The following is a 12,926-nucleotide window of genomic DNA, read 5'->3' on the forward strand; positions in this document are numbered from 1 at the left end:
ACGAGCCGAGTGATCCACCGCTTAGAGTCGTGAATCTTTCCGTCAATTCCTGTTTCAATTAAAGACCACATTCTCGAACTGGAGGAAATGGAGAGACGTGCAGCCTCTCCTGTTTGCCACAAGGAACCCCGCTCGGGGCTCCTTAATATTTCCTCACCACCCGCCGACGGTGGATTTTCAGTTTCGAGACTTTATCACATGAAGCAGGCGGGCCCCTTCTAAAGACTAAGGGGCCTCATTAAACCTAGCAGCCGAGTTTGTCCCCGCGAGGAAACAGAGCCCGCGTGCTCGCGTAACCCTTACGTTTCCTACCCTGACGGGGCAGAGGACCAAACACGGTTACACCTCGCGTCAGCACAAGCGCCGTGGCTCGGACACCCGCTACGGGGTTCACCTGACGCGAGCATATAGGTACCTGAACGTTCTAGCTCTCATCCCACTGGATGCGGAGAGCCACCGCGGCGAGACCAAACACACGTATTAACCATGTGCTACGCGGACCCCTTTCGCGGACGGTCCGGCGGTCTCCCGGGTATTGTTCAGAGAGAGTCTTTGTTTGGAGTGGGGAATCCCTGCCGGCAAGACGGGCCGAGCTGGGCACTCTCTACATCCCCGATAATGATCCTTCCGCAGGTTCACCTACGGAAACCTTGTTACGACTTTTACTTCCTCTAAATGATCAAGTTTGGTCATCTTTCCGGCACACAGGCGCGACCCGAAAGCCGCTCCAGCAGCCAGTCCGAAGACCTCACTAAATCATTCAATCGGTAGTAGCGACGGGCGGTGTGTACAAAGGGCAGGGACGTAATCAACACGAGCTGATGACTCGTGCTTACTGGGAATTCCTCGTTCAAGGGGAATAATTACAAGCCCCTATCCCTATCACGAAGGAGGTTCAACGGGTTACCCAGTCCTACCGGACAGGGGCAATCACACGCTGATTCCTTCAGTGTAGCGCGCGTGCGGCCCCGGACATCTAAGGGCATCACAGACCTGTTATTGCTCTGTCTCGTGCGGCTAAACGCCGCTTGTCCCTCTAAGAAGATCGACCGACACGTGTGATCAGTCGTCTATTTAATAGGCTAGAGTCTCGTTCGTTATCGGAATTAACCAGACAAATCGCTCCACCAACTAAGAACGGCCATGCACCACCACCCACTGAATCAAGAAAGAGCTCTTAATCTGTCAATCCTTCCAGTGTCCGGGCCGGGTGAGTTTCCCGTGTTGAGTCAAATTAAGCCGCAGGCTCCACTCCTGGTGGTGCCCTTCCGTCAATTCCTTTAAGTTTCAGCTTTGCAACCATACTTCCCCCGGAACCCAAACACTTTGGTTTCCCGGAAGCTGCCCGCCGAGTCGTTTGAGGAACTCAGGCGGATCGCTGGTTGGCATCGTTTATGGTTAGAACTAGGGCGGTATCTGATCGCCTTCGAACCTCTAACTTTCGTTCTTGATTAATGAAAACATTCTTGGCAAATGCTTTCGCAGTAGTTCGTCTTGCGACGGTCCAAGAATTTCACCTCTAGCGTCGCAATACGAATGCCCCGTCTGTCCCTCTTAATCATTACCTCGTGTTCCGAAAACCAACAAAATAGAACCGAGGTCCTATTCCATTATTCCATGCACCATTATTCAGGCGTTTCGCCTGCTTTGAGCACTCTAATTTTTCAAAGTAAACTTGCCGGCCACCCAAGACACTCAATCAAGGGCACCGAGGGAAAACCGGCAGGATGTTTAGGCCAGGAAGTAACCGCCAAAGCGGACCCCCTGTCTAGAACTGAGATCCAACTACGAGCTTTTTAACCGCAACAACTTTAATATACGCTATTGGAGCTGGAATTACCGCGGCTGCTGGCACCAGACTTGCCCTCCAATAGATCCTCGTTAAAGGATTTAGAGTGTACTCATTCCAATTACGGGGCCTCGATAGAGTCCCGTATCGTTATTTTTCGTCACTACCTCCCCGTTCTGGGAGTGGGTAATTTGCGCGCCTGCTGCCTTCCTTGGATGTGGTAGCCGTTTCTCAGGCTCCCTCTCCGGAATCGAACCCTGATTCCCCGTTACCCGTTACGACCATGGTAGGCGCATAACCTACCATCGACAGTTGATAAGGCAGACACTTGAAAGATGCGTCGCCGGTGCTAGACCGTGCGATCAGCCAAAAGTTATCCAGAGTCACCATCATTTGCGGACCGAGGTCCGATTGGTCTTGGTCTAATAAATGCGCTCGTCCCGTGAGGTCGGAGCTTTGTTGCATGTATTAGCTCTAGAATTACCACAGTTATCCAAGTAGGAAAGTACGATCTAAGGAACAACGGCTGGATAATGAGCCATTCGCGGTTTCACCTTATTTCGGCATGTACTTAGACATGCATGGCTTAATCTTTGAGACAAGCATATGACTACTGGCAGGATCAACCAGGTATCTTTTCTCGTTCGGTGCAAGCCACCCGCTCCAACGGCGAGTAGAAACACCACTCTCGAATCGGCAGACGCGTGGCTAGATACACGCCTGCCGTTCTCTGTCTACTTCGTGTCACCAATCACGAGACAGACCTCTTACACACTCTAGAGTACGAGTTCTCCAAAACAACAGTTCCGATAAAACGAAACAAACTAGGGCGTATCAGGAAGAACCGACCTTCGGAGGACAGCTCAACCCACACTAAGCTATATCGAAAATGATGCATATTCCGATGTCTCGGCATGGTTACCCGAAACTCGTCGCATCAGCAGTGGGAACAGAACGTCTTTCGTAACAAAGACAATCGTTAATCGCTCGGATTAACTCGTACGCGTGCGGTCGAACGCACGTACTGCTTTTATCCCCGCTCGGACCGAGAGGAAAGGGAAACAGTCACCGTTATTGACGTGCCCCGTGAAAGGGAAGGGCCGCTCGGACCCTTGGTTTGACAAGCTGAAATTCAACGGCTCGTGCAGAGCACGCTGCGGGTCCAGCATCCCTTGTGTCTCTGACTGAGACCGGCTAATCGCTCGGATTAACTCGTAGGCGTGCGGTCGAACGCACGTACTGCTTTTATCCCCGCTCGGACCGAGAGGGATAGGGAAACAGTCACCGTTGTTCACGTGCCCCGTGAAAGGGAAGAGCCGCTCGGACCCTTGGTTTGACATGCTGAAATTCAACGGCTCGTGCAGAGCACGCTGCGGGTCCAGCATCCCGTGTGTCTCTGACTGAGACCGGCTAATCGCTCGGATTAACTCGTAGGCGTGCGGTCGAACGCACGTACTGCTTTTATCCCCGCTCGGACCGAGAGGGATAGGGAAACAGTCACCGTTGTTCACGTGCCCCGTGAAAGGGAAGAGCCGCTCGGACCCTTGGTTTGACATGCTGAAATTCAACGGCTCGTGCAGAGCACGCTGCGGGTCCAGCATCCCGTGTGTCTCTGACTGAGACCGGCTAATCGCTCGGATTAACTCGTAGGGGTGCGGTCGAACGCACGTACTGCTTTTATCCCCACTCGGACAGAGAGGGAAAGGGAAACAGTCACCGTTGTTCACGTGCCCCGTGAAAGGGAAGAGCCGCTCGGACCCTTGGTTTGACATGCTGAAATTCAACGGCTCGTGCAGAGCACGCTGCGGGTCCAGCATCCCGTGTGTCTCTGACTGAGACCGGCTAATCGCTCGGATTAACTCGTAGGCGTGCGGTCGAACGCACGTACTGCTTTTATCCCCGCTCGGACCGAGAGGGAAAGGGAAACAGTCACCGTAAATAACATGCCCCGTGAAAGGGAAGGGCCGCTCGGACCCTTGGTTTGACATGCTGAAATTCAACGGCTCGTGCAGAGCACGCTGCGGGTCCAGCATCCCGTGTGTCTCTGACTGAGACCGGCTAATCGCTCGGATTAACTCGTAGGCGTGCGGTCGAACGCACGTACTGCTTTTATCCCCGCTCGGACCGAGAGGGAAAGGGAAACAGTCACCGTTGTTCACGTGCCCCGTGAAAGGGAAGAGCCGCTCGGACCCTTGGTTTGACATGCTGAAATTCAACGGCTCGTGCAGAGCACGCTGCGGGTCCAGCATCCCGTGTGTCTCTGACTGAGACCGGCTAATCGCTCGGATTAACTCGTAGGCGTGCGGTCGAACGCACGTACTGCTTTTATCCCCGCTCGGACCGAGAGGAAAGGGAAACAGTCACCGTAAATAACATGCCCCGTGAAAGGGAAGGGCCGCTCGGACCCTTGGTTTGACAAGCTGAAATTCAACGACTCGTGCAGAGCACGCTGCGGGTCCAGCATCCCGTGTGTCTCTGACTGAGACCGGCTAATCGCTCGGATTAACTCGTAGGCGTGCGGTCGAACGCACGTACTGCTTTTATCCCCGCTCGGACCGAGAGGGAAAGGGAAACAGTCACCGTTATTGACTGCCCCGTGAAAGGGAAGAGCCGCTCGGACCCTTGGTTTGACATGCTGAAATTCAACGGCTCGTGCAGAGCACGCTGCGGGTCCAGCATCCCGTGTGTCTCTGACTGAGACCGGCTAATCGCTCGGATTAACTCGTAGGCGTGCGGTCGAACGCACGTACTGCTTTTATCCCCGCTCGGACCGAGAGGAAAGGGAAACAGTCACCGTAAATAACATGCCCCGTGAAAGGGAAGGGCCGCTCGGACCCTTGGTTTGACAAGCTGAAATTCAACGACTCGTGCAGAGCACGCTGCGGGTCCAGCATCCCGTGTGTCTCTGACTGAGACCGGCTAATCGCTCGGATTAACTCGTAGGCGTGCGGTCGAACGCACGTACTGCTTTATCCCCGCTCGGACCGAGAGGGAAAGGGAAACAGTCACCGTTATTGACGTGCCCCGTGAAAGGGAAGGGCCGCTCGGACCCTTGGTTTGACAAGCTGAAATTCAACGACTCGTGCAGAGCACGCTGCGGGTCCAGCATCCCGTGTGTCTCTGACTGAGACCGGCTAATCGCTCGGATTAACTCGTAGGCGTGCGGTCGAACGCACGTACTGCTTTTATCCCCGCTCGGACCGAGAGGGAAAGGGAAACAGTCACCGTAAATAACATGCCCCGTGAAAGGGAAGGGCCGCTCGGACCCTTGGTTTGACAAGCTGAAATTCAACGACTCGTGCAGAGCACGCTGCGGGTCCAGCATCCCGTGTGTCTCTGACTGAGACCGGCTAATCGCTCGGATTAACTCGTAGGCGTGCGGTCGAACGCACGTACTGCTTTTATCCCCGCTCGGACCGAGAGGGAAAGGGAAACAGTCACCGTTATTGACGTGCCCCGTGAAAGGGAAGAGCCGCTCGGACCCTTGGTTTGACATGCTGAAATTCAACGACTCGTGCAGAGCACGCTGCGGGTCCAGCATCCCGTGTGTCTCTGACTGAGACCGGCTAATCGCTCGGATTAACTCGTAGGCGTGCGGTCGAACGCACGTACTGCTTTTATCCCCGCTCGGACCGAGAGGGAAAGGGAAACAGTCACCGTAAATAACATGCCCCGTGAAAGGGAAGGGCCGCTCGGACCCTTGGTTTGACAAGCTGAAATTCAACGACTCGTGCAGAGCACGCTGCGGGTCCAGCATCCCGTGTGTCTCTGACTGAGACCGGCTAATCGCTCGGATTAACTCGTAGGCGTGCGGTCGAACGCACGTACTGCTTTTATCCCCGCTCGGACCGAGAGGAAAGGGAAACAGTCACCGTAAATAACATGCCCCGTGAAAGGGAAGGGCCGCTCGGACCCTTGGTTTGACAAGCTGAAATTCAACGACTCGTGCAGAGCACGCTGCGGGTCCAGCATCCCGTGTGTCTCTGACTGAGACCGGCTAATCGCTCGGATTAACTCGTAGGCGTGCGGTCGAACGCACGTACTGCTTTTATCCCCGCTCGGACCGAGAGGAAAGGGAAACAGTCACCGTTATTGACTTGCCCCGTGAAAGGGAAGAGCCGCTCGGACCCTTGGTTTGACATGCTGAAATTCAACGACTCGTGCAGAGCACGCTGCGGGTCCAGCATCCCGTGTGTCTCTGACTGAGACCGGCTAATCGCTCGGATTAACACGTAGGGGTGCGGTCGAACGAACGTACTGCTTTTATCCCCGCTCGGACCGAGAGGGCTAATCGCTCGGAGGGTGCGGTCGAAACAGTCACCGTTATTGACTTGCCCCGTGAAAGGGAAGGGCCGCTCGGACCCTTGGTTTGACAAGCTGAAATTCAACGACTCGTGCAGAGCACGCTGCGGGTCCAGCATCCCGTGTGTCTCTGACTGAGACCGGCTAATCGCTCGGATTAACTCGTAGGCGTGCGGTCGAACGCACGTACTGCTTTTATCCCCGCTCGGACCGAGAGGAAAGGGAAACAGTCACCGTAAATAACATGCCCCGTGAAAGGGAGGGCCGCTCGGACCCTTGGTTTGACAAGCTGAAATTCAACGACTCGTGCAGAGCACGCTGCGGGTCCAGCATCCCGTGTGTCTCTGACTGAGACCGGCTAATCGCTCGGATTAACTCGTAGGCGTGCGGTCGAACGCACGTACTGCTTTTATCCCCGCTCGGAACGAGAGGGAAAGGGAAACAGTCACCGTAAATAACATGCCCCGTGAAAGGGAAGGGCCGCTCGGACCCTTGGTTTGACAAGCTGAAATTCAACGACTCGTGCAGAGCACGCTGCGGGTCCAGCATCCCGTGTGTCTCTGACTGAGACCGGCTAATCGCTCGGATTAACTCGTAGGCGTGCGGTCGAACGCACGTACTGCTTTTATCCCCGCACGGACCGAGAGGGAACGGGAAACAGCTACCCATATATTTTACGACAGTAACCTCTTCCACCGAGGCACGTCAAAAACCACCGTTACAGGTGGTGCCGAATCCACCGAGACGGGTAGAACGACAAACTTACTAGGAAAACGCCGCACAGTGTTCTTAAAACCATCACTTCTCGCAACATTCTTTTCGCTCCAATATATTGTTTCAATCCACCATTACGTTCGTTCATTCAATATCTCTCGGCCTCTTACATTCTTTGTTCGGCCATTTCTTAACACTATCGGCAGTCGTTTTCGCTAGTACTCACCACCTGTGTGGAAACGGGCCGTGACCAGCCCACAGGTCCCGGGCACGCCGGGTTAAAAGGTGAGAGGAGGCTTAACACAATGTTACAATCCTGTCTCAGACAGACTATGCCCCTATATAGAAGGAAACTAAATTTAATGCCATCAGAACCCATTAGTACGGCATTTGAAAGTGCGGTAAAGGCAAGGGACCAAGCGGAATAGTTCCGCATCGCTACCCTGAGTTGCGTCAAATTGGTCCTCAGTTTTGAGTGAAAAGTGGTGAAAATGAACGCTGAAAACAACGTTTCTAACTATCAAACTGATTTTGCCATTTCCTCCCACTTTCCAAATTTCACCGAACTCTCCTCACATCCATGCCGTCTTTGGCATCACTCTATACGGGAGAAAATTTCTTAAAGTCGTACTCCCTTTCAGGTCCGTCTCAGACAGACTATGCCCCCTATATAGAGAAGGAAACTACATTTAATGCCATCAGAACCCATTAGTACGGCATTTCAAAGTGCGGTAAAAGGCGAGAACCTATGCGGGCAAGTTCCGCATCGCAACCCTGAGTTGCGTCAAATTGGTCCTCAGTTTTGAGTGAAAAGTGGTGAAAATGAACGCTGAAAACAACGTTTCTAACTATCAAACTGATTTTGCCATTTCCTCCCACTTTCCAAATTTCACCGAACTCTCCTCACATCCATGCCGTCTTTGGCATCACTCTATACGGGAGAAAATTTCTTAAAGTCGTACTCCCTTTCAGGTCCGTCTCAGACAGACTATGCCCCCTATATAGAGAAGGAAACTACATTTAATGCCATCAGAACCCATTAGTACGGCATTTGAAAGTGCGGTAAACGGCGAGAGCCTATGCGGGCAAGTTCCGCATCGCAACCCTGAGTTGCGTCAAATTGGTCCTGAGTTTTGAGTGAAAAAGTGGTGAAAATGAACGCTGAAAAACAACGTTTCTAACTATCAAACTGATTTTGCCATTTCCTCCCACTTCCCAAATTTCACCGAACTCGCCTCACATCCATGCCGTCTTTGGCATCACACTATACGGGAGAAAATTTCTTAAAGCCGTCCTCCCTTTGAAGTCCGTCTCAGACAGACTATGCTCCCTATATATAGAAGGAAACTACATTTAATGCCATCAGAACCCATTAGTACGGCTTTTGAAAGTGCGGTAAAAGGCGAGAGCCTATGCGGGCAAGTTCCGCATCGCAACCCTGAGTTGCGTCAAATTGGTCCTCAGTTTTGAGTGAAAAAGTGGTGAAAATGAACGCTGAAAAACAACGTTTCTAACTATCAAACTGATTTTGCCATTTCCTCCCACTTTCCAAATTTCACCGAACTCTCCTCACATCCATGCCGTCTTTGGCATCACTCTATACGGGAGAAAATTTCTTAAAGTCGTACTCCCTTTCAGGTCCGTCTCAGACAGACTATGCCCCTATATAGAGAGGAAACTACATTTAATGCCATCAGAACCCATTAGTACGGCATTTGAAAGTGCGGTAAACGGCGAGAGCCTATGCGGGCAAGTTCCGCATCGCAACCCTGAGTTGCGTCAAATTGGTCCTCAGTTTTGAGTGAAAAAGTGGTGAAAATGAACGCTGAAAACAACGTTTCTAACTATCAAACTGATTTTGCCATTTCCTCCCACTTTCCAAATTTCACCGAACTCTCCTCACATCCATGCCGTCTTTGGCATCACTCTATACGGGAGAAAATTTCTTAAAGCCGTCCTCCCTTTGAAGTCCGTCTCAGACAGACTATGCTCCCTATATATAGAAGGAAACTACATTTAATGCCATCAGAACCCATTAGTACGGCTTTTGAAAGTGCGGTAAAAGGCGAGAGCCTATGCGGGCAAGTTCCGCATCGCAACCCTGAGTTGCGTCAAATTGGTCCTCAGTTTTGAGCGAAAAGGTACACGTAACGTCCTAAAAACTACCGGGTAGTGTCCGCATCGTCCTCCACAACCCCGCCAACGGACGCGTCGCGTGATCGATCGCGAATCTCTCCTAGAGGCAATGAGGCCATTGGGGTTAGTCGGCGGCAACGTTTGAACATGCCGATAACGCTTACGCTACGTCCATCGTCGATTCCAGTCAAGCCTCACCAGTCCCCTATATATAGAAGGAAACTACATTTAATGCCATCACTACTCAAAAGTACGGCTTTTCTATGTGCGGTAAAGGCGAGAGCTTATGCGGGAGAGTTCCGCGTGGCTACCCTAAGTGCCGTCGAACTCGTCGTAGCGTGTTCCACCGCCTATCTGTCCGAAGGGCAGAAAGAAACTGCGGGAACTCGGCGGGAGCCGGTAATCGAAATGCCGACGATAACCTCGATAGGCGGCGGGTGCCGGTAGTCGAATCGACAGTCCTGCCGCCAACAGACTGGTGTCATGCCGATAACGCTTACGCCACGTCCATCGTCGATTCCAGTCAAGCCTCACCAGTCCCCTATATATATAGAAGGAAACTACATTTAATGCCATCACTACTCAAAAGTACGGCTTTTCTATGTGCGGTAAAGGCGAGAGCTTATGCGGGAGAGTTCCGCGTGGGTACCCGAAGTACCGTCGAACTCGTCGTAGCGTGTTCCACAGCCAATCTGTCCGAAGGGCAGAAAGAAACTGCGGGAACTCGGCGGGAGCCGGTAATCGAAATGCCGACGATAACCTCGGTAGGCGGCGGGTGCCGGTAGTCGAATCGACAGTCCTGCCGCCAACAGCCTGCTGACATGCCGATAACGCTTACGCCACGTCCATCGTCGATTCCAGTCAAGCCTCACCAGTCCCCTATATATAGAAGGAAACTACATTTAATGCCATCACTACTCAAAAGTACGGCTTTTCTATGTGCGGTAAAGGCGAGAGCTTATGCGGGAGAGTTCCGCGTGGCTACCCGAAGTGCCGTCGAACTCGTCGTAGCGTGTTCCACCGCCAATCTGTCCGAAGGGCAGAAAGAAACTGCGGAACTCGGCGGGAGCCGGTAATCGAAATGCCGACGATAACCTCGGTAGGCGGCGGGTGCCGGTAGTCGAATCGACAGTCCTGCCGCCAACAGCCTGCTGACATGCCGATAACGCTTACGCTACGTCCATCGTCGATTCCAGTCAAGCTCACCAGTCCCCTATATATAGAAGGAAACTACATTTAATGCCATCACTACTCAAAAGTACGGCTTTTCTATGTGCGGTAAAGGCGAGAGCTTATGCGGGAGAGTTCCGCGTGGGTACCCTAAGTACCGTCGAACTCGTCGTAGCGTGTTCCACGGCCAATCTGTCCGAAGGGCAGAAAGAAACTGCGGGAACTCGGCGGGAGCCGGTAATCGAAATGCCGACGATAACCTCGGTAGGCGGCGGGTGCCGGTAGTCGAATCGACAGTCCTGCCGCCAACAGCCTGCTGACATGCCGATAACGCTTACGCCACGTCCATCGTCGATTCCAGTCAAGCTCACCAGTCCCCTATATATAGAAGGAAACTACATTTAATGCCATCACTACTCAAAAGTACGGCTTTTCTATGTGCGGTAAAGGCGAGAGCTTATGCGGGAGAGTTCCGCGTGGGTACCCGAAGTACCGTCGAACTCGTCGTAGCGTGTTCCACGGCCAATCTGTCCGAAGGGCAGAAAGAAACTGCGGGAACTCGGCGGGAGCCGGTAATCGAAATGCCGACGATAACCTCGGTAGGCGGCGGGTGCCGGTAGTCGAATCGACAGTCCTGCCGCCAACAGCCTGCTGACATGCCGATAACGCTTACGCCACGTCCATCGTCGATTCCAGTCAAGCCTCACCAGTCCCCTATATATATAGAAGGAAACTACATTTAATGCCATCACTACTCAAAAGTACGGCTTTTCTATGTGCGGTAAAGGCGAGAGCTTATGCGGGAGAGTTCCGCGTGGGTACCCGAAGTACCGTCGAACTCGTCGTAGCGTGTTCCACCGCCAATCTGTCCCAAGGGCAGAAAGAAACTGCGGGAACACGGCGGGAGCCGGTAATCGAAATGCCGACGATAACCTCGGTAGGCGGCGGGTGCCGGTAGTCGAATCGACAGTCCTGCCGCCAACAGACTGGTGTCATGCCGATAACGCTTACGCCACGTCCATCGTCGATTCCAGTCAAGCCTCACCAGTCCCCTATATATATAGAAGGAAACTACATTTAATGCCATCACTACTCAAAAGTACGGCTTTTCTATGTGCGGTAAAGGCGAGAGCTTATGCGGGAGAGTTCCGCGTGGCTACCTAAGTGCCGTCGAACTCGTCGTAGCGTGTTCCACGGCCAATCTGTCCGAAGGGCAGAAAGAAACTGCGGGAACTCGGCGGGAGCCGGTAATCGAAATGCCGACGATAACCTCGGTAGGCGGCGGGTGCCGGTAGTCGAATCGACAGTCCTGCCGCCAACAGCCTGCTGACATGCCGATAACGCTTACGCCACGTCCATCGTCGATTCCAGTCAAGCTCACCAGTCCCCTATATATATAGAAGGAAACTACATTTAATGCCATCACTACTCAAAAGTACGGCTTTTCTATGTGCGGTAAAAGGCGAGAGCTTATGCGGGAGAGTTCCGCGTGGGTACCCGAAGTACCGTCGAACTCGTCGTAGCGTGTTCCACCGCCAATCTGTCCGAAGGGCAGAAAGAAACTGCGGAACTCGGCGGGAGCCGGTAATCGAAATGCCGACGATAACCTCGGTAGGCGGCGGGTGCCGGTAGTCGAATCGACAGTCCTGCCGCCAACAGCCTGCTGACATGCCGATAACGCTTACGCCACGTCCATCGTCGATTCCAGTCAAGCCTCACCAGTCCCCTATATATAGAAGGAAACTACATTTAATGCCATCACTACTCAAAAGTACGGCTTTTCTATGTGCGGTAAAGGCGAGAGCTTATGCGGGAGAGTTCCGCGTGGCTACCCTGAAGTGCCGTCGAACTCGTCGTAGCGTGTTCCACCGCCTATCTGTCCGAAGGGCAGAAAGAAACTGCGGGAACTCGGCGGGAGCCGGTAATCGAAATGCCGACGATAACCTCGGTAGGCGGCGGGTGCCGGTAGTCGAATCGACAGTCCTGCCGCCAACAGCCTGCTGACATGCCGATAACGCTTACGCCACGTCCATCGTCGATTCCAGTCAAGCCTCACCAGTCCCCTATATATAGAAGGAAACTACATTTAATGCCATCACTACTCAAAAGTACGGCTTTTCTATGTGCGGTAAAGGCGAGAGCTTATGCGGGAGAGTTCCGCGTGGCTACCCTAAGTACCGTCGAACTCGTCGTAGCGTGTTCCACCGCCTATCTGTCCGAAGGGCAGAAAGAAACTGCGGGAACTCGGCGGGAGCCGGTAATCGAAATGCCGACGATAACCTCGGTAGGCGGCGGGTGCCGGTAGTCGAATCGACAGTCCTGCCGCCAACAGCCTGCTGACATGCCGATAACGCTTACGCCACGTCCATCGTCGATTCCAGTCAAGCCTCACCAGTCCCCTATATATATAGAAGGAAACTACATTTAATGCCATCACTACTCAAAAGTACGGCTTTTCTATGTGCGGTAAAAGGCGAGAGCTTATGCGGGAGAGTTCCGCGTGGGTACCCGAAGTACCGTCGAACTCGTCGTAGCGTGTTCCACCGCCTATCTGTCCGAAGGGCAGAAAGAAACTGCGGGAACTCGGCGGGAGCCGGTAATCGAAATGCCGACGATAACCTCGGTAGGCGGCGGGTGCCGGTAGTCGAATCGACAGTCCTGCCGCCAACAGCCTGCTGACATGCCGATAACGCTTACGCCACGTCCATCGTCGATTCCAGTCAAGCCTCACCAGTCCCCTATATATATAGAAGGAAACTACATTTAATGCCATCACTACTCAAAAGTACGGCTTTTCTATGTGCGGTAAAGGCGA

General features: G+C 53.1%; 2 non-coding genes across 2 annotated transcripts in view; both read right to left on the minus strand.

Annotated features, from left to right (window-relative positions):
- The window catches only part of LOC143243572 (5.8S ribosomal RNA), a 154-nt gene extending 125 nt beyond the window's left edge, over positions 1–29 (minus strand). Inside the window, exon 1 of the ribosomal RNA XR_013024689.1 lies at positions 1–29. This exon is cut by the window's left edge and continues 125 nt beyond it. This is a non-coding gene — a ribosomal RNA (5.8S ribosomal RNA).
- Positions 30–616: 587 nt separating this feature from the next.
- Positions 617–2,422, minus strand: LOC143243487 (small subunit ribosomal RNA). The gene has a single exon (XR_013024612.1). It is a non-coding gene; the product is annotated as a small subunit ribosomal RNA (ribosomal RNA).
- Positions 2,423–12,926: the final 10,504 nt, after the last annotated feature.

This window comes from Tachypleus tridentatus, unplaced genomic scaffold (genome assembly GCF_004210375.1).
Source record: "Tachypleus tridentatus isolate NWPU-2018 unplaced genomic scaffold, ASM421037v1 Hic_cluster_2, whole genome shotgun sequence".
Classification (NCBI taxonomy): Eukaryota; Metazoa; Arthropoda; class Merostomata; order Xiphosura; family Limulidae; genus Tachypleus; species Tachypleus tridentatus.